Source organism: Trachemys scripta, unplaced genomic scaffold (assembly GCF_013100865.1).
Source record: "Trachemys scripta elegans isolate TJP31775 unplaced genomic scaffold, CAS_Tse_1.0 scaffold_26, whole genome shotgun sequence".
In the NCBI taxonomy this organism is placed as follows: Eukaryota; Metazoa; Chordata; order Testudines; family Emydidae; genus Trachemys; species Trachemys scripta.
In genome coordinates this window covers 1,898,284-1,921,413 of record NW_023260511.1, presented here as the reverse complement: position 1 = coordinate 1,921,413, position 23,130 = coordinate 1,898,284, and positions in this window count along the sequence as shown.

The window sequence follows — 23,130 nt, the reverse complement described above, 5'->3', positions numbered from 1 at the left end:
GTAGTGTGGGGCCCAAAACTGGACACAGTACTCCAGATGAGGCCTCACCAATGTCAAATAGAGGGGAACGATCATGTCCCTTGATCTGCTGGCAATGCCCCTACTTATACAGCCCAAAATGCCATTAGCCTTCTTGGCAACAAGGGCACACTGTTGACTCATATCCAGATTTTCATCCACTGTAACCCCTAGGTCCTTTTCTGCAGAACTGCTGCCTAGCCATTCGGTCCCTAGTCTGTGGCAATGCATGGCAGTCTTCCATCCTAAATGCAGGACTCTGCACTTGTCTTTGTTGAACCTCATCAGATTTCTTTTGGTCCAATCCTCTAATTTGTCTAGGTCCCTCTTTATCCTATCCCTACCCTCCAGCATATCTACCACTCCTCCCAGTTTAGTGTCATCTGCAAACTGGCTGAAAGTGCAGTCCACGCCATCCTCCAGATCATTAATGAAGATATTGAACAAAACCGTCCCCAGGATCGACCCTTGGGGCACTCCGCTTGATACCAGCTGCCAACTAGACATGGAACCATTGATCACTACTCATTGATCCCGACGATCTAGCCAGCTTTCTATCCACCTTATAGTCCATTTTTCCAGCCCATACTTCTTTAACTTGCTGGCAAGAATACTGTGGGAGACGGTATCAAAAGCTTTGCTAAAGTCAAGGACTAACACATCCACTGCTTTCCCCTCATCCACAGAGCCAGTTATCTTTTCATAGAAGGCAATTAGATCAGTCAGGCATGACTTGCCCTTGGTGAATCCATGTTAACTGTTCCTGATCACTTTCCTCTCCTCTAAGTGCTTCAGAATTGATTCCTTGAGGACCTGCTCCATGATTTTTCCAGGGACTGAGGTGAGGCTGACTGGTCTTTAGTTCCCTGGATCCTCCTTCTTCCCTTTTTTAAAGATGGGCATTACATTAGCCTTTTTCCAGTCATCCGGGACCTCCCCTGATCGCCATGAGTTTTCAAAGATAATGACTAATGGCTCTTCAATCACATCTGCCAACTCCTTTAGCACCCTTGTGCTCGTCCAGCTTTTCTAAAAAGTCTCGAACCATTTCTTTTTCCACAGAGGGCTGGTTGCCTCCTCCCCATGCTGTGCTCTCCAGTGCAGTAGTCTGGGAGCTGTCCTTGTTTGTGAAGACAGAATAAAAAAAAAAGCATTGAGTACATTAGCTTTTTCCACATCCTCTGTCACTAGGTTGCCTCCCTCATTCAGTAAGGGGCCCAAACTTTCCTTGATTTTCTTGTTGTTGCTAACATACCTGATGAAACCCTTCTTGTTACTCTTAACATCTCTTGCTAGCTGCAACTCCAAGTGTGATTTGGCCTTCCTGATTTCACTCCTGCATGCCTGAGCAATATTTTTATACTCCTCCCTGGTCATTTGTCCAATCTTCCACTTCTTGTAAGATTCTTTTTTGTGTTTAAGATCAGCAAGGATTTCACTGTTAAGCCAAGCTGGTCGCCTGCCATATTTACTATTCTTTCTACACATCAGGATGGTTTTTTTTTCCTGTAACCTCAATAAGGATTCTTTAAAATACAGCCAGCTCTCCTGGAATCCTTTCCCCCTCTTGTTATTCTCTGAGGGGATCCCACCGATCAGTTCCCTGAGGGAGTCAAAATCTGTTTTTCTGAAGTCCAGGGTCCGTATTCTGCTGCTCTCCTTTCTTCCTTGTGTTGTGTCAGGATCCTGAACTCGACCATCTCATGGTCACTGCCTCTCAGGTTCCCATCCACTTTTGCTTCCCCTACTAATTCTTCCCTGTATCTCGGAAATATACCGTATTGCACTGCTCAAGATGAGCAGTGCACATTTATTAATTTGTTCTTCACTTCATCAATGGAAAGTGGATATACACCAGCCCTTTGCAAGCATGAGCAATCACCCTTATCAAACCCTCAGGCAAACTCATTGGCAAAGATAAACAGTATAACAAATTTATTGACTATAAAAAAAACAGATTTTAAGTGATTATAAGTGATAGGCAAAAAGTCAGAGTTAGTTAACAAGAGAAATAAAATTAAAGCATGCAGTCTAATCTCTTAAACCTATAAGAGTGGGCAACAACTAGATAAACAGTTTTTATCACCCCATTGGATATTGCAGTTCATAGTAAACAGATTTCACCCTTGAAATCTGTGCCAGTCCTTTCTGTTAGTGTCTTCAGTCTTGTCCTCAGTGTCCTTGTTGCTTGCAGCATAGGTGGGGGAAGGAGAAAGGCCAAGCATGGAGCCCCTGTGGTCTCTTTTATACCCTCACTCTTATGTGATTGGAGAATTCAAGTCCAGGCATGTCTGCTGGGCATTGCTGAGTGCCCAGGTAAGGTTGAGAAATTACCTTGGTGTTTCCTCATGCAGGTGAGTAATTGAATTGTATCTCCTTTGATGGGCAATGGCTGTTGATGGTTGTTTTTACACCTGCCCAGTCATTGGTTACTTTCCTTGCTGTTGCTGCTGGGGAGCTAAATATCTGGCTGATTCCCCAACTTACAGCATGTTTTTGTGACAGCCATAGAACACAATCTCATAACTTCATATGCACTAAAGATATACAATGATAGAACAGTGGGTTTCAGCAGTTCATAACCTTTCCCCTGATACCGTACATGGCATGCTTAATATGCAATATCACAATTATACAGGTGAGGAATATGGGAGTTACGGAGGCTCCCCCAAGGTATAGAATGTCACAGGGAATTTGATTTCTGAAACAATAACACAGAGTGGGGTTTTATCAGGGAAATGTTCAGCAGCTAGTTCTAGATTGCACCAAGCAACCCTCTGTAAGTCTTAAACCACTCTGTGAGGTGTAATGCCTCCCCCCGCCAAGCAGAACTCCTTCTGCTGGCAGCTCCAGGATCCTCTCTCTTGGATGTTTCCTCGGAAACTTCCACTCACCTAGAGAGTTTATTGCCTTACAAACAGAGTGTGAAACAGCCTGACATTTCTGTGGAGTCAAAAGACTCTGCTGCAAAACGAATCATTATAGTAAATTTTCACAATGGAGTGAGGTGAACGATGGGCTCTCCCAAGGGACCTGTTCTGTACCCTTTAACGATGAAAGTTTCTGTCACTATCACTGAATATTTGTTTCTTTCTCAGAAAACCTAGAGAAGACAATTGGTAAGTGTGTGTCTTATTTATCTAATGCATAGTCTGGTCAATACACACAAATGTTGTATAGTGGAATAAGGAAGAATTTATTGTTGAACTTTTCTGCTTTCTCCTGCCTTTCATTATCCCCTTTTTCTGGCTTGAGAAGAACATCTCTGAATATTTGCTAGATCTGAAAATAGTTGCTTTAATATTTTGATATTTTTAAATGAACTCCCCCAGTGCCATTTGGTATCCTCTAGGAAATGTAGCTCACCAGAAAACAGATATTTTATGAAAGAAAATGCATGTGTGAAAAGTACTGTTCATTGAAACTGAAAATGGAACATAACTCATTAAATAAATAATATGACTCTTTTCATAGCTGATGCCCATAGTAGGGGGATTGTGTTTCCTATTGAGCTTTTTGCTATTTAATAGTGACTATGAAAGTTCTTGCCAAAATAGTTTAGAAAAAGGTTGGGATCTAATATCTCTTCCAGTCTTCTGTGTAGGGGGACAGGCAGATGACTAGGCCCACTGAATGAATAGCTGGTGAAGGATCTTTGCTGCTCACCAACATGGCTAATATTTGTGCTGTTCAAGAGATAAAGGTTCCCATTCACACTCTGTAGCTTGCTAATACATAGAAATATATAACTGATTATTTTTCTCCTTCTCTTTTCTCCATGATTCTTTTTCAGCACAACTCCAAGAGCAAAAGGGTGAGTTTACTGAATAACAATCAAGTCAAAGGGACAAACCCTGCAGCCCATTCAACTTGGCCTGGAATATTTCTAGATTCCCCCCCCATCCCCCACAGCTAGGCTGTAATTCTGTAGGGCTTTAATAACATTTATTAACATTATCCTCTGTCCCATGTGAATTTTTGGCAACTCTGGTGGCCAGATCATCCTCTACCATGGGGGAAAAACAGCTTCTGGGAGTTCCAGGAACCTCTTACTTTTGTGTTTCCTCTGCATCCTGTGGCCAAGAGGAGGGGTGTCTGAACTCTCAGAGGAAATGGGGAAGCAGCCAGGACTCACTGCAGAGCCCTAGAGTATGACAGGAATAAAAAGAGACTGTGGATTTGCTCCTGCTCTGATTGGCATCAACAGAAGTTTGTCATTAACTTTTTTGGGAGCAGGATTTTAGTCCAATATTTGTGTGCATCTTTGTATGTCTTAATGACAAAAAGGAACTACATATTTAGTCAATGAGAATTGTTCTTTATTTTGTGTCCTCATTTAGAAAGGAAAGAAGATTTTCCTGTAGCAGGTAAGATTTCTTGTCTGCTTCCATCAGCCCGGGTCAAATCTCTGTCACAGTAGCTGCATCTGCTCTTGGAGGTAGATGGGTGATTCCCAAGTCAGATAAACATATTCACGCTAGATCTTGTCCAGCCAAGATGCTCAAAAAAGTTGTGTAGCTGGTATAGCACAGGCAGTGGGTGTAGCTGCACAGGCTAGCCTCCCCATGTACAAACCGCCTGGACTCTGTGGGTACATATTCAGAATCGTTAAACTATACTGCCCTTCCTGCTGCCAGTGCTACTTCAGTTACACCTGTAACTTCAAATATGGAGGTGTAGCCATTGACAGACTGCATCTGAAAGTGAGACTGGTTAGTTCTTGGGCTAGTTATGAAAGTTTGCCACTGCAGGGGAATGTGAAACTTTAATTGTGTTTTGCTCCTTCATCTCAGTTAATCCTCAGGTCTTCAGAAATCTGGCCTGTGCTGTCAGATTTTTGTCAGAAGATTTTGAAGTGTTACATTGCACACATGTGTGGATTAGATGGCATGTAAGAAATGTGAGGTAATCTGTGATGTAGGGCTGAGAGCAGCAGAGACAACAGGATGTGGTAAAATACACAATTAGATAAATATTAGATTAAAATATTTAGTTCACTGAATTTGAGCCATACTGAATATGGCTGATTCATGCTCTTCGTGATGTTAGTAAATCAGGTATCCAACCGTTATGTTCTCTTTTTTCACATTCTAAACAACAGAACTGCAAGTGGTGCCTGATAAAGTTTATTCTTTTGCAGGGAAACTGCAGAGAGAAATTGGTGAGTTTGTGTGGATTAGTATCGCCCTGTTTTTATTTCCCAGAACTATAATGTATATCCTGTATTTGTAAACCTCAGTATCACTCCCTAAATTATCCATTACACATCAGCAGGCTCCAAACGGTCAGTTCTGTGAGGTATTGTGGTCTGGTAATGTAATCCCATTGAAATCAATGTGCCAAATACAGAATTTATTCAATCTGCAGCCTTGGATTTTAAGGCTTATACCTACATTAAGGCTAAGTAGGAACACAGTAAAGACTTGCTTCCCATTGAATGTGGAGTACAAGTCACGGTCTCTGCATTAACATTCAAAACTTCCCATAAGATCTCACCTTTTTATCTGAGAGGTGCTTCTCCCGCTATGACTGTGATCCCCACTGACACCTACTACATTCCACTTGTGAGACAGAACATGAACCTGTATGGGAACTGGACAACCCTAAGCTGAACTCAAACCTGCACAAAATCAGAATGGCCCCACCTCTAAGGATCCATGCAAAACTCACCTCATAGATTCAGCTTTTTCCAGTAGCTCTCAACACCTGCATATTTAGTCTGATATATTGATAATGTCATGAAAGTTTTAGCAGTGAAACTATAGTATATTTTTGCCTGGTTTGAAAAATGACCATTCTGATATAATTGCAACATTTCTTGTTCAGAAACCCTACCTAGGCAAATCAGTAAGTCTGCACTCACTGTGCATCAGTTATGCTCAGATGGATGAGGGAAATGTTACCTGTTCATGTAACATGTGTAGCCCCTGCGCCTCTTTCACAGAGCAAATCCAAGGAGACATTGTTAAGGTTCTATTAGGCTAACCAATCATATGGGGGCAGAGTAGGTGTTTCAGGAAAAAAATCCTAGCTTTCCTTAATCCAAGACATGACCATTCCTTCAATGAATTCAATGGGTAGTCTTGCATCGGCTACACTGGGATCAGGATTGGGTCACTAGTTTAATAACAATAAAGTGCATATACTGAAAAGTGTCCTATTTGTTTTTCTTTTGCAGCCCAACTCAAGGAGGAAAAGGGTAAGTTGACTGTGACTTCTGCAGTTTGCAGATGGAAGGGTCAGTCATTTTCCCATTGAGGAAAATGGTGGAGGAAGGATTTCTTTAACTGCTGAGGTGTCAGCATCTTTCTGCTTTTGCAGTGAGCAGGAAGTGAGTGAGTTTTGTAATTGGGACTGAGGAGAGTCTGGGTATTTTTCACTGGCAGGTTGTCTCTCTCTTTGGTGTGGGTTGGGGTGTGAGACTGTGACAGTGGAGAGGAAATAAATGTTCATTAACCCAATTTTCAGCAAAGACAAAGACAAAACAGGTGGGACACAGAGATGTGTCTACTTTCGTAAAACAGTGGCTGGACGGCAAGGGTGAGTTTGCTTTGCTTTCTGAGACGATCACACAGAGTGGGGTTTTATCAGGGAAATATTTAGTAGCTAGTTCCAGATTGCACCAAGTTCTGTAAGTCTTAAAGAACTCTGGGGGGGTTTCATACAATGCCCCGAGGCAGAAACCTTGATATTGAAGGGCCAGAGCATACCCTAGGATGGGAAACCTCTTCTGGGAACTTCAAGGAACTTTCACTCCATCCTCTACTGAGGATGGTGGGGGTCTCCCCTCACATAACAGAGAGCAGAGCATCCTGGAATCATGGCAAAGCCAAAAACTCTGCTGAAAGCCAGGCCTCATGCTCATAGATTCTGTGACTTTCTGAGAGAAGAGTGTCCTGGCCTCCCCTGCCCCTGGCACTAAGGTGCTGTCACTTTCCATGCCTGGAATATCCAGGAGAAGCAGCTAACCCCTTGAGATACAATCCCACCCGGAGCTCCTCAGGTCAGTGCACTTCAGCAATTCACTCACCTTTCCTAACACACATCTGATCCTATCCAATACACATTGTCTGTGATGAGAATAGGGGCAATTTCTGTCTCAGTTGTTTCAGGAAAGCTGTACCTCTTTCCCTGGAGCTCACAAAGCCCCTTAAATAGGACAGGATTGGCTACGCACTTGAACAGAGGGCATGGGGGTGGTCTTAAGTAAAAGTAAGAAGGTTATATTAGCTTTGTATTTGGCTATGCTGCTGGAAAACTGCGTCCAGTTCTGATGTCCCCAGCTGAAGAAGGAAGTTGATAAATTGGAGAGGGTGTCATAGAAGAATGACAAGAAGGATTAAAGTAATAGAAAACATGATTTATAGTGATAGACTCCAGAGCTCAATCTATTTAGCTTAACAAACAGAAGGGATGCCTTAATCACACTTTATAACTATGTATATAAAGAACCACTATATGATAATAGGCTCTAGCAGAGAAAGGGCTAACAAGATCCAATGGCTGGAAGTGAAGCTAGAGAAATCCATACTGGAAATAAGTTGTAAAATTTTAAGAGTGAGGGTAAGAGCCACTGGAATTATTTACAAATGTCATGGCAGATTGTCCATAACTAGTAATTTTTAAATAAAAATTGGATGTTTTTTTTCTGCAAGATCTGCTGTAATACAAACATGAATTATTTTGGGGAAGTTCTCTGACAGTGTGATACATGATAAGGGTGGTCCCTTCTGGCCTTAAATTTTATGGTGCTCATTATCTCACCTATTCCCACACAAATATTCTCCAATGAAGACAATATGGTTTTCGATATTTTAACTATTAGTTACCTTCATTCTTGGCTATATTATTACAAAAGGTGCTAATGTTATATATATTTTTATTTTTTAGGGAACTTGGAGAAGAGAATAAGTAAGTCTGTGTCCTTTTTCTTCCGTGTACTCTACAAATATGTAGGACTCTTGTAGAATGGGAAAAAAATATTTGATTCATTATTAGATTACACCTTTCCCTCCCACATTTGATGGAGCAATTTCCTTGGCTTTCCTTGTCAATAACATATATGAGCATTTGCTATATTTGATCAGTGCTGTTCATACATTGTTAAAATGTAAATAGACTCCCTGTCAGGGTTCCCTCCCCACTCTGAACTCTGGGGTACAGATGTGGGGACCCACATGAAAGACCCTCTAAGCTTATTTCTACCAGCTTAGGTTAAAAACTTCCCCAAGACACAAATCCTTTCCTTGCCCTTGGACTGTATGGCTGATTTTTTGTCAAGTGATTTAGACAAAAAATCAGGAAAAGGGCCACTTGGAGTCCCTATTTCTCCAAAATATTCCCCCAAGCCCCTTCACCCCCTTTCCTGGGAAGGCTTGAGAATAATATCCTAACCAATTGGTTACAATGTGAGCACAGAGCAAACCCCTTGGTTTTTAGGACATTGAAAATCAATCAGGTTCTTAAAAGAAGAATTTTATTTAAAAAAAAGTAAAAGAATCACACCTGCAAAAATCAGGATGTAAGGTACTTTTTACAGGGTAATAAAAAGATTTAAAACACAGAGGATTCCCCTCTAGGCTCAGCTTCAAAGTTACAAAAAAACAAACAAACCAGGAATAAAACTCACTCTTAGCATTGGTAAAATTCACAAGCTAAAACAAAAGATAATCTAACGCATTTCCTTGTCATTACTTACAATTTTTGTAATCTTAGATGCACATGTCAGGTATATTTTCAGGACATGTTTTTCCAGTCTGGTCTCTCTCACCATCCAGAGAGGGAACAAACAAAGAGAGCACAAACAAAACCCTCCCTCCCCCAGATTTGAAAGTATCTTCTTTTCTCATTGGCCCTTTTGGTCAGATGCCAACTAGGTTATTTGAGCTTCTTACCCCTTACAGGTAAAGATTCAGTACAGCTACCCAGGAGGGATTTTATGATACCCTTAGCTGTATATTTATGACACTCCCCCTTTACTGTTTTGTATCCCCCAAAATCCATAATCCTCCTTCAAAGAAACACAGTATGAAAGGAATTGTACAAATGGACAGGACTCCGCATTGAAGTTGAAATGAAATGCAGGTCAGGATCTAAATGGTATTACTGGTCCTTTCTTGACAGATCCCATATTAGTGGAGGAGCATCATGTGTCATATTCACCACTTTTGCTAATTAGTTGTGGCCATCAAGCTTCTTGTTAAATTTATTCAAACGAGAATACAATCTTGTCTTTCTGCTTTTAGAGGATAGGCATGGGACTAGCCCACAGATTGAGTAGCCAGCGAAGACTCTGTGCTTCTCACTAACCATGGGCAATATTTATGCTACTCAGGAAAGAAAGGCCCTCATTCACCCTCTTGAGTGTGCAAGTAAATGGACATACACTGAATTCTTTTCTTCTTCTCCCCATTGTTCTTTTGTAGAAGAACTACAGGAGGAAGAGGGTGAGTTTTCACAGTTGACTGAATAGTTACAGTCCAAAGAGCAAACTCTGTAGTCCCTATCTGGGTTCCAAGAGCCCCGACTGCAGCAAAAAAGGTATCATTCCTCATGGCCAGGAGGGGCCATGTAGGGGCCTCTGCAGCCCTGGTGCATAGTGTAGCTGAAACCTCACCAGCTCTTTGCAAAGAGAGCCAGAAGGGGAGAAGTTCAAGAGCAGTTGGGGTGTGAGAACACACATCCAGGTCATCCGGGAATTGCACATATCCACTATAGAAGAAAGCTCTGGATGGGGAGTGCAGCAGGATAGAGCCACTAACGCTGTGCCTCTGCAGGAGTAGCCAAGGCCATGCAGAGGACTCCCTACACCTCCTGCTTCAGAGATGGGGGCTCAAATAGTCTTCCGCAAACAGCTTCCCCCAAATTGGGAACCCATGTTCTGTGCAGAACACCCAGCAGAGGCTCTTTGACAATTCCCTTGTGAAAGGAGTGATGATGATCACACAAAAATGTTTGCTATAGCAGGAAATAGAACCCAGATATTCTCCCTTCTGGTCCAGTGTATTCACTACTAGCCTGAGGGCTAGTTAAAAACTTTCAATGGGAACATGTATATTTCAAAAAATAACTGTTTGGGGGAATGAAAGCACGTAAGAAATTAATATTTCAGTTACATTCTAACTTTCCTTTTGACTATATTGAAATGGAATCTTTTGATTTTTCATTTCAAAATGATATTACATTTATTTTGAAATGTTCAAAATTAGAACAAAAATGTTTTAATTTTATCAAAACAGAATGTTGTTTGACCTAAAAATGTTGCAGGAAATTTCAAAATTATTTTTTTTTTGCATTTTGTTTTGGAAAAAAAGTAATTTTAAAATCCTGGAAATTCCCACAAAATACAAATTCTGGTTCCTCTGCATGTCTAACTAGACCATGTGCTCAGCCTCTATCTCTTACATGGCCAGTTTTTATATCTGTACCTTACTGTGTGATGTCTTTTTCACACTCTAACTTCCTATTGAAATCAATCTAAATTGTAAGTGAACCATCATGAGGTCTTGACAATGGAATCTGATCCAACAATTGCTCATTTGTTTTAAATAAAACTGTGTCAGAACATTTTTCGACTTACTCTGATCTCTTTTTAGTTGTTTATTGAGTTCTGTGCACATTTGTAATTTCTAATAGTAATTTTATCAAAATTGCTTTGTCTTTCTCCCCATGGATAGTTTGGTTTTCAGTTATGGTTGGTTTGTTTGAGTCTCCTCTTTTAACTGAGGAAACACACAGGTCAGAGAAATGGTTCTTACATTTCAGTGTGAAGATGGTCAGCTGTAGAGTGGTGCTTTCAATAGACAGACATGCTAGACTCAGTCTTGCTCCCACTGAAATTAAAAGGTGTTTTCCGTGAACTTCAGTGGTTGTGGGATTGGGCAAGGGGATGGTGTGTGTATGTGTGTATACCTGACAAATACACATATGTTTAGTCAAGGAAAAATGTTGTTTTCTTCTCCACATTAGAAAGGAAAGAAGATCATTCTGGAGCAGGTAAGATTTCCCCTCTCCCTCCTTATGCATTAGCAAGAATTGTCTTTTTTTTTTTTTTCAAAGAGGAACGGTGCATACATTTTTTCCTGAGTAAGTCTGTTTTGACTTCTTGCCAGTTACACTCCACTGCTGGAAGTCCTGTGCAGACTGTAATAAAACATCATTAGAATTTCAAAAATGTACAGATGATTTTGTAGCACCAACAGTGTTGCATCCAAAATAAGATAACTCTATCTTGGATCTCAGTATGACTGAAAATGATGAATTAATCACTGAACTGGATATTGGCGGTTGCTTATGGACCAGTGATTATCACCTGATCACATTGAATATGGGCAAAGAGAGGGCATTCTCAACCAATTATACATATCCTTTAGGCTTCAAATAGGCTAATTTCCCAAAGATAAGGGAAATTATAAGCAATGTTGACAGAAAGGAAACAGTTAAACAGAAAAGTGTGAAAGAAAACTGGGATTTCTTTAAGAAGTCTATAAAATGGCCCAAAAGCCATAATTTGACAATCACGAAAGAGGTTAACAGAGGTGTATCGAGTGTCATATGTGCCTTTTTTGCTAATTAATTGTGGCCATGAAGCTTCTTGTTAAATTTATTCAAACAAGAATAGAATTTTGGCTTTCTACTATCTAGGCGGAAGGGCAGATTGACTAACAAGTGCATAGTCTGTAGCAATGGGCAATATTTATGCCACTCAAGAAAGAAAAGATCTCATTCACCCCCTTCAATTTATAACTCCATGGACATAAGCTGAACTGTTTTCTTTTTCTCCCCATTTTTCTTTTGCAGAGGAACTCCAGGAGGAAACTGGTGAGTTTGCCTATTTTACTGAATACTTACAGTTCACAGATCAAACATTGCATCCCTGTATGGGTTCTAACAGCCCTGACTACAGAAGGGAAGCTCTCATTGTATGGCTCTTAGGTCTGGGAAGAGGAGGGTTCATATAGGGGACTTCAGAATCATGTATGTCACGGATCTGAGACCTCACCAGCAATTTTCAAAGAAGCAATTTTCAGGAGAGGTTGAAGGGGAGTCAGGAATGAAAGCAAAAACATCTACGTGCTCCTGGAACTGAACATATCCTCAGTAGGACAAATCTCTGGATGGGGAGTGCAGCAGGACAGAGTTGATACAACTGTGCTTAAGCTATAGTACCTGAGGTCATTCTGACACTCCACCTGCTGCCTCAGGGGTGGGAGGAGAATAGTCTTCCCCAAAGAGCTTCCCCCAAACCGGGAACCCATGTCCTGTGCAGAGCACCCAGCGGAGGCTCTTTTACAATTCCCCTGTGAAGGAAGTGGTGATAGTCACAAAGGAATGTTTGCTTGAGCAGGAAATAGAACCCAGGTATTCTGGTTTCTGGCCCAGTGTATTCACTACTAGATGAAGGGATTTGCAGAAACTTTCCATGGGAATATGAGTATTTCGAAAAGAAATATTTAAAGGGTTTTTGTTAAGTGCCAAACAGCTAGGATAAACAACTTATGTAGCATCTTATGCATTTCATGACATCTGTTTTTTACCTCCCCTTTGTTCCTGATATTTTGAACAAAACATCCCTATTCTGTGAAGCTATCTTACTTTGTGTTAGATTGGGATGTATCTGTAGTAGGTGTACTGTATTTATGTAAATATCTTGTGCCTAGTACACTAGCAATAACTTTGCCAAGTTCATATATTTAACAGTGAGCATGTAAGCATCTACTTCAATACATGGCCTGACTTTGGTTCACAGCCTCTGATTCAGGCCTCAGATCTTACACCAGGCCCAGTGCTCCAGGCTCTCTCCCTCTCTACTACAGAGGGATGGGGGAAAGAAAGAAAGAAAGAAAGAAAGAAAGAAAGTGTTTCAGTGAAGTCAAAACTTTGTTTCCATCTTCTTAAAATGGAACATTCTGATTTTTCATTTTGAAATGACTTTCCATTTATTTTTTGAGACTATGACCCTCACTGACACCTATTCTCCACTGGAGCCTGAACTTTGTCACCCAACAGGGGGAGGCTTGTGAGACAGAACATGAACCTGCGTGGGAGGTGGGTTCAGACTACAGAACTCAATCCTGCACAAAACCAGAATGGTCCAAACCTCTTAGGTTCCCCAGCTACATGCAAAACCCACTTCTTTGATTCTGCATTTCCCAATTGCTCCCAACCCCTGCATATTTAGTGTGACGTATCTGATAATGTTATGAAAGCTTTAGCAGAGAAAATGAAGTACAACTTTTACCTGGTTTGAAAAATAAGCATTTTATATCATTGTAACATTTCCTGTTCAGAAGCCCCGCAGAAGCAAATCAGTAAGTCTGCACCAGCTGTGTGTCATTTACACTCAGATACATGAGGAAAATGTTACCGCTTAATGTAACCTCTGCTGACCCTATGCCTCTTTCACAGAACAAATTCATGAAGTAATTGTTAAGGTTCCATTTAGCTACACAATCACGTGGGGGCAGAGTGGGGATGTCAGAAAAAAAATGAGCATCACTTAATCCAAGACTTGACCCTTCCTTCAGTGAATTCAGTGGCAAGACTTCCATTGACTACGGGGATTAGGATTGGGCCCCTAATTTGATAATAATAAAGTGCATATGTTGAAATGTGTCCTTTTTTTTTTTTGCAGCCCGACTCAAGGAGGAAAAGAGTAAGTTGCCTTTGACCTCTGCAGCTTGGAAGGGGAAGGGGAAGGGTCAGTCATTTTACAATTGATGAAAGTGGTGGAGGCAGGTTTTTATTAACTGTTGAGAGGCCTTTCCCCTGGAAGTGAATGAATTTTGCAATTGGGACTGAGGAGGGGCTGGGTATTTTTTATTGGCAGGTTGTCTCTCTGCTTGTTCAGGGTTGGGTTGTCAGACTGGGGCTGATAGGAAACAAATGTTCATTAACCCAATTTCCGGCAAAAACAAAGACAAATAGGTGAGATGCAGAGATGCGTCTCCTTTTTCAAAGCAATGGCTGCATTGCATAGGTGAGTTTGCTTCTGAGACGGTCACACAGAGTGGGGTTTTATCAGGGAAATATTTAGCAGCTAGTTCTAGATTCCACCATTCTATAACTCTTAAACCACTCTGTGGGGTTTAATAACCTGCCCTGAGGGCCAGAGCATCCCCTTGAGTGGAAACCTCTGCTGAGAACTTCAGGGACCTTTCACTGTATCCTCCACTGATGAGCAGACTTCTCCCCTCACATAGCAAACACAGAGCATCCTAGAATCACGTCAAAGCTAAAAAGTCTGCTGGAAACCAGGCCTCATGCTCAGGGGTCCCGTTCCTTTGTGCGAGAAGAGCGGCCTGGCCTCCTATGCCCTGGCACCTCAATGCTGAGGGTGCTGTTCCCCTCCATGCCTGGAATCTCCAGGAGAAGCTGTTAACACCTTGAGGTACCATCCCTCTTGGATCTCCCCAGGGCAGTGCAGTTCAGCAACCCATTCACCTTTCCTGACACACAGCTGTATCTATTCAACACACATTGTGTGTGATGGGAATAGGTGCAATTTCTGTCTCAGCAGGGCTGCACCCCTTTCCCTGGACTTCACAAAACCCCTTCAATTGGAAAGTGTTGGCTAGGCACCGGGCCAGCGGGCATTGGGATGATCGTAACTAGGACTACGGATGTTATATTAGCTCTGTATTTGGCTGTGATGCTAGAATACTATGTGCAGTTACAGTATCCCCAACTGAAGAGTGAAGTTGTCAAACTGGCAGGGGCGGCTCTAGCTTTTTTGCCGCCCCAAGCACGGCAGTCAAGCTGCCTTCAGCGGCATGCCTGCAGGAGGTCCGCCGGTCCCGCGGCTTCAGCGTACCCGCCGCCGAATTGCCGCCAAAACCGTGGGACCGGTGTACTTCCTGCAGCCAAGCCGCCGAAGGCGGCCTGACTGCCGCCCTTAAAGTGAATGGCAGGCTGTCCCCCCGTGGCTTGCCGCCCCAGGCACGAGCTTGGTGCACTGGTGCCTGGAGCCGCCGCTGCAAACTGGAGAGGGTTCAGAGAAGAGAACCAGAATGACTAAGGGATTAGATAATGTGTATAATAGTGATAGACTCAAAGAGACTGATTACGCTCCAGAAGTATGTAGATAGGAACAAATATTTGATAATGGGCTCTTTAGTCTAGCGGAGAATGGTCTAACAAGATCCAGTGGCTGGAAGTCGAACTGGAAAGAAGTTGTACATTTTTAAAAGTGAGGGTGATTAGCCGTTGTAACAATTTACAAGGGTTTGTGGTGGATCTTCCATCACTGGAAGATCTCCATCATTAAAAGATCTGCTCTAATACGAACATGAATCATTTTGGAGAAGTTCTCTGGCCCATGTTATAGATGATGAAAATGCATCCTTCTGGCCTTAGACACTATCATGTTCATTGTGTCACCTGCTTCCTCTCAGCTATTCTCCAATAAAGATAATACAGCTTTCAATATTTTAACTGTTAGTTACCTTCCTCTTTGGTCATATTATGGCAAAAGCTGCTGTCATTATCATTAAACATTTGTTTCTTTCTTAGGAGACTTGGAGAAGAGAATAAGTAAGTCTGTGTCCATTTTCTTCTGTGTGCTGCTCTACTGTTGTGTAAGAGTCTTGTAGAATGAAAAGAAAAATCATTGATTTATTATTAGATCTCCCACCCCTTTCCTGTTTTGGATAGAGCAGATGACTTGGCTTGTTTTGTCAATAGCATTTGTTAGTTGTGAGCAGTGCTGCTCATACATGGTTGAAATTTAAATAGATTCACCCACTTTTGTTTTGTGTTCTCCAAGAACCATAACACTCCTACAAAGAGACACAGCATGACAAGCAATGTACAAATTGAAAGGACTCTGCATTGAAATGGCAAATGGAATGCAGCTCATAATGTAAATGGTGTTACTGCCCATTTCATAGCAGATCCCATATTATCCATGTCATAATTGCCTCTTTTGCTAATTAGTTGTTGCCATGAAGCTTCATCTTAAATTTATTAAATCAAGAATAGAATCTTGTCTATCCACTCTCTAGGGAGATAGGAATGGGACTAGCCCACAAATTAAATAGCTAGCTCACTACCCAATGCCAATATTTATGCTAATCAATGGATGATCACAGCAGCAAGATGGAGCCTGGAGTAACCTGGACAAGCCACATGTCCATGCATGACTCAATTCTTTACAGGCCAATGCCATTGTTCACAGGTTAGTTTGAACGTTCCCAGGAAAGCTCAGATGTGGATTGTTGTCTCCCAAAATTCATTGTCAGCTAAGTGTTTCTTGATTGGGCACTTACTGAGAATAGTCCCTTCTGAAGAAGATGACCAAATTCTTCATTGAGGCTACTTAGAATCAAAACACATTGATATACAAGTACATAGCCAATATTCATAACTTCAACTACAAAAATGATACACACATACAGATAGCATAATCATAACTAGCAAACCATAATCTTGTCTTAGACACCTTATTTGACCCCCTTTTATACATTATTTGGTGCCACTACAGGACCTTGGTTGCAACAATAATCTATACGGTCACAATTTATGTCAATAACGTCACAGTAGAACTTACTGTATTATCGTCAATTACTCATGCAACTCTGAAGCCCCTTCTGTCCACAGAGGGACACTGATTGACAGTCACCTGAAGCGAAGAACCCACAGGGACACTCCTCAAAGAAGAAGAGAAGGTTACTCACTCTGTGCAGTAACTGAGGCTCTTTGAAATGGTGTCCCTGTGGGTGCTCCACTACCCATCCTCCTCCTCTCTACTTCAGAGTTCAATCTATGGACCAGGTGGTAGAGAAGGAACTGAGAGGGTCTGGTTGTGTGGCGCTAGATAGGTGCCAACAAAGGTGTGAGACAGGAAGATTGGCAGTCTGAATAGTCAGAGGGAGAGACCTAGACACTCCCCATCTTCCTCTGCATCCAGACTTCCTGAAGGAGAATCATTTGAGGAGCAGAAGGAGAGACTTCACCTCTAACCAACATCTCTTCATTTTCACTGGACGAGGGAGTCATGCCAGCCCCCTCTATCCCAACAACTGCTGATGACTTCAAACAATTTCAAGAACTGTTCTAACGAATAGCAGAGTCCCTCCAGATCAAATTGGAGGAAGTGTGAGAATCACAACACAAATCACTGGACATATTGCAGCCCTCTACATCAGCCAAGATCACACTTCCTATCAATGAGACCTTATTAAATCCAGCCTAAGTGTTCTGGCAGCCATTATACCTCCCATATGTCAGGGGACTGAAAAAAAGTATTATGTCCCCCCAAAAGATATGGACTTCTTTCACATCCCACGCTAAACTCTCTGGTAGTCAGTGCAGTGAATGAAAGAGGGAGACAATATTACTCCAAGATGACCCCTGTGATAAAGACTTGAGGAGGATAGATCTGTTTGGATGTAAGGTGTACTCATCGGCAACTCTACAATTCAGAATTTCATATTATGAGCTGCTTATGTTAAAGTATAGTCTCACAAAGTCCTCTAAGTTAAGCAAATTTATTTAATACATGCTGGAGGACAAAAAGGAACAGTTCCAGGCAATTGTAGTGGAGGGCATGGATGGCACTAAGGTCATCTTTAGATGTGGCTGACACAGCTGCTTTGTCCATAGGAACTTCAGTGGTCATGAGATGGGTAGGCCACCATAGAGGATCTCCCATTTAAAGCTCCGAACTATTTACCAAGCGGACCTATGAATTCCTCCATTACCTAAAGGATTCAAAAGCAACATTGAGATCATTCAAAATTTATACACAGAAAAGAGAGAAGACCAGGTAGATACAACCCTTCCCCAAGATATTGATCCCTGGCTTTCCTCCCACCTCAATGACAGTATGACCTGCAGTGGAGATGATAGAGATATCCTTCTAAGAATAGACAGATCCCATTACAATTGTCTACATCTCACCTACCTACCTCAAAACAGCAGTTTTGAGTACTTGGTCAAGGCTTCTAGACACCTCCCTCTAGACTACGTGCTGTGACCATCAGAAAATCTCCATCAGTTTGTCAGCCATTTGACCCCATGTGATGCTCTGTACCTCGTGGGAACATACTACACCTCCATGTTCATCCTTATAAAATGGTTGTGTGGTATCCAATGGAAAGTTTGTCATATCGGGTGTCTCCGGAAGGCTCATGATGCACTGAGCATTGTTGTTATAATGATGTTATCATAATAGTTGTTAAAGTAATATTATAGTAATATTATAGGTTGTAATTTTGTGTATATAGTTATGAGGCTGAAAATGTATCCTCATGGCCTAAAACAGGCCCAGGAAAACTCTCCAAGCTCAGAGGTGCTGTTCACACCTCATCAGGGCATGTATGGGACAAACCCAGCCTCACAGGAACAAAGGACACTGGCCTAGGCAGCAACAAAGAATCTGTGAGTCACCCCCCCCTTCCTTTGGTCAGTAGGGACTACAATGAGGTAATGCTCACCTGACTCTGGATGTGGGGGAAGGGAAGGGGGCAAAGCCAAGAGGGAAGAAAGAACAGGATGAAAGGGAGAGACATTTGCCATACTCTTCCTCTCCTTCCACCTCCATCTACAGACATCACCACCAAGTGAATGAAGCGCTGATCAAAGGGGAGAGCCTGGCTGAAGGGCAACCAGCCAGCCTGTGGTGAGAAGCATCTAAGTTTGTAACAACATTGAAAGTGTTAAGATCCGCTTAGAATGTGTTTTGCTTTAATTTCATTTGACCAAATCTGACTTCTTGTGCTTAGACTCATAATCACTTAAAATCTATCTTTGTAGTTAATAAATTTGCTTGTTTATTCTACTTGAAGCAGTGTGTTTGGTTCGAAGCGTGTCAGAGACTCCCCTTGGAATAACAAGCCTGGCACATATCTCATATAAGCTTGCAGTGTTCAGCGGGTATAACTGGGCAATGCAAGATGGAGGATCCTAGGGTTGTTTCTGGGACTGGATATATTGGTAAGTGTCATTCGGTTGCACAGTCCAAGGAGTAGCTTACATACCAGGGGCTGTGCATGAACAGCCCAGGAGTCGGGGTTCTCACAGCAGAGCAGGGTAAGGCTGGCACCCAGAGTCGAGGATTGGAGTGACCTAGCAGATCACCGATCCAGATAACACCAGAGGGGAATGTCACACCCCATTCTACCCACTATGGCAGAATATCACCTCAGATGAGTGGTTGTTGGAAATCATCATCAGTAGATACTCAATTGCATTTCTATCCCTCCTGCCTATCCCTCCACCCAGCCCTCTTCAGGGACCCTTCTCACAAACGCCTTCTATGGGAAGAAATAAACCACCTTCTACACTTGTGTGCTGTAGAAGAGAGAACAGCAGAGCTCTCTTTCAACACAGTGGGAGTGGTTTTTATTTCAGCTACTTCTTCATCAAGAAAAAGAACAGGGGTTGGAAACCTATTCTAGTCTGAAGAAAATTTAGTAGGTTTGTCAAGCTAGAATTATTCATAATGGTCACGCTAACAACAATAATCCCAGCACTGGAACAAGGGGATTTATTCTTGGGCCTCCTCCTCCAAGACACATATTTCCACATTTCCATACATCTTTCTCACAGGAGATTCCTCAGATTTGTTCTGGGGATGGATCACTACCAGTACAAATTAGTACCCTTTGGCCTCTCTACAGCACCCAGAGTATTCTCCAAAGTCTGGGCGGTGGTATCAGTGCACCTCTTCAAATAAGTAATTATGGTATTTCCATACTTGGATGATCATCTAATCAAAGACCCTTCTCGAGATGACATACTCATTGCTACACAGGCCTAGAAATAAATAACTAGGCCTAGAAATAAAACCCTGAAATACCAACATTGACACCACTACAACACCTAGAATTTACAGGGGCCTACCTCGATGTGACCAAAGCCTTTTTACTGACACACAAATTTGCCACCCTAGTCAACTTGATTTCTACAGTACAAACCAGTCCCCAGGATGCCTCCTTACTGGGTTGGAGAGCACACCTACAGAACTACACAGTACAAGGCAAGTGGTCCATATTGGAGAAAATGTTACATATCAATCTACTGGAACTACGTTGAGTCCGGAACACATTTTCACAATTTTTACCACTACTCAGGACCAAAAATGTAAGAATAATGATGCACAACATTGCCTGCATGTTTTACATCAAGAGGAAAGGGGGAGTGAGGCAGCAATCCCTGTGTGTCGAAGCAATAAAATTGCGGAACTAGTGCATACAACATGGCATCAGCATTTGGCCATATATCTACTGAGTCATCAAAACACCACAGGAGATGCACTGAGCAGGAAATTCTCACAAGAACTGGAGTGGGAGATAGATACTGCAATCCTACAGACAATATTCAACCATTGGGGATTCCTGAACATAGATTTTTTTTGCCACACCCGGAAACACCAAGTGCACACAATTCTGTTCAAGAGCGAGCCTGAGTCACCAATCTCTGGGTGATGACTTACTTATCAGATGGAATGCACATCTCCTCTACACCTTTCTACCAATCCCCTTACAGTGTAATACACAAAGTAAAAGAAGGATCCAGAGTCATTCTGATAGTCCCAACATGGACCAGACCAACATGGTATCCTTACTTCTTGTGCATGGTTGTATGCCTACCAATAACCATTCACCGGGTCCCACACTCCTCTCTCAGGACACAGGCCAGATTCATCACCAGAACCTAGAGCTTCTCCATCTGAAAGCATGGCTTACTCATGGTTCCAGGCTGCTGGGTTGACCTGTTCAGAGAAGGTAAAAGAGATCCTATTATATAGGAGATGATCAATCACTCATTATACTTACCTCCACAAACAGAAGAGATTCCAGACCTGGTGTGATAGCAAACAGGTCACAACTATAGTTTCTCCCTGACCACTAGTACTGGACTACATCTTGGAACTCAAAGCTACCACAGCTTTCCACCATAACGTCTATGATCATTTGGTTTTCACACACCTGGTGACATAAAGATATCTCACAGGGCTTTTAAAGCTATACCACGAAGTGCAAGACCCCACTCCACCTTAGGCTGCCTCACTGGCACCTGTTTGAACCCATGGCAACATGCTCCTACATACATCTATCAATAAAGACGGGCTTTATCGTGGACATCAAATCTGCTTGAAGAGTAGAGAAAAAAGGGGCCCTCATGGCATAACCCTCTACAAAATCTTCTTCAAAAATAAAGCCATGACTATACCCAAAGTACCATCTTTATTCCACCTAAATCAATCAATTCATAGAATCATAGAATATCAGGGTTGGAAGGGACCCCAGGAGATCATCTAGTCCAACCCCCTGCTCAAAGCAGGACCAATTCCCAACTAAATCATCCCAGCCAGGGCTTTGTCAAAGAAACCTGAAAAATGTTTAGAGGGTTATATTTGACCCAGCAACACATAATGCCTCATATTAATGGGCAAGAGAGAGAGTGAAAAGAGAACAGCCCTATTTTTCCTCTTATTTATACTGTTTTTACAATAGTGTAAATTCATTAGCTTCAGGGGAGTCATAGAATCATAGAATATCAGGGTTGGAAGGGACCTCAGGAGGTCATCTAGTCCAATCCCCTGCTCAAAGCAGGATCCAACACCAACTAAATCATCCCAGCCAGGGCTTTGTCAAGCCTGACCTTAAAAACCTTTAAGGAAGGAGATTCCACCACCTCCCTAGGTAATGCATTCCAGTGCTTCACCACCCTCCTAGTGAAAAAGTTTTTCCTAATATCCAACCTAAACCTCCCCCACTGCAACTTGAGACCATTACTCCTTGTTCTGTCATCAGATACCACTGAGAACAGTCTAGATCCATCCTCTTTGGAACCCCCTTTCAGGTAGTTGAAAGCAGCTATCAAATCCCCCCTCATTCTCTCTTCTTCAGACTAAACAATCCCAGTTCCCTCAGCCTCTCCTCATAAGTCATATGTTCCAGTCCCCTAATCATTTTTGTTTCCCTCCGCTGGATGGTTTCAAATTTTTCCACATCCTTCTTGTAGTGTGGGGCCCAAAACTGGACACAGTACTCCAGATGAGGCCTCACCAATGTCAAATAGAGGGGAACGATCACGTCCCTTGATCTGCTGGCAATGCCCCTACTTATACAGCCCCAAATGCCTTGGCAACACGGGCACACTGTTGACTCATATCCAGCTTCTCGTCCACTGTAACCCCTATGTCCTTTTCTGCAGAACTGCTGCCTAGCCATTCAGTCCCTAGTCTGTAACAGTGAATGGGATTCTTACGTCCTAAGTGCAGGACTTTGCACTTGTCCTTGTTGAACCTCATCAGGTTTCTTTTGGCCCAATCCTCTAGTTTGTCTAGGTCCCTCTGTATCCTATCCCTACCCTCCAGCGTATCTACCACTCCTCCCAGTTTAGTGTCAGCTGCAAACTTGCTGAGAGTGCAGTCCACGCCATCCTCCAGATCATTAATGAAGATATTGAACAAAACCGGCCCCAGGACCGACCCTTGGGGCACTCCTCTTGAAACTGGTGCCAACTAGACATGGAGCCGTTGATCACTACCCATTGAGCTCGACGATCTAGCCAGCTTTCTATCCACCTTATAGTCCATTCATCCAGCCCATACTTCTTTAAGTTGCTGGCAAGAATACTGTGGGAGACTGTATCAAAAGCTTTGCTAAAGTCAAGGAATAACGCATCCACTGCTTTCCCCTCATCCACAGAGCCAGTTATCTCCTCATAGAAGGCAATTAGGTTAGTCAGGCATGACTTCCCCTTGGTGAATCCATGCTGACTGTTCCTGATCACTTTCCTCTCCTCTAAGTGCTTCAGAATTGATTCCTTGAGGACCTGCTCCATGATTTTTCCAGGGACTGAGGTGAGGATGACTGGCCTGTAGTTCCCCGGATCCTCCTTCTTCCCCTTTTTAAAGATGGGCACTACATTAGCCTTTTTCCAGTCATCCGGGACCTCCCCCGATCGCCATGAGTTTTCAAAGATAATGGCCAATGGCTCTGCAATCACATCCGCCAACTCCTTTAGCACCCTCGGATGCAGCGCATCCGGCCCCATGGACTTGTGCTCGTCCAGTTTTTCTTTCATTTTCTATCCTTCTTCCCCAAACCACATGGAAGTAAATGGGAAGTCTTATTCCATATGCTATCTGTTAGAAGGGTG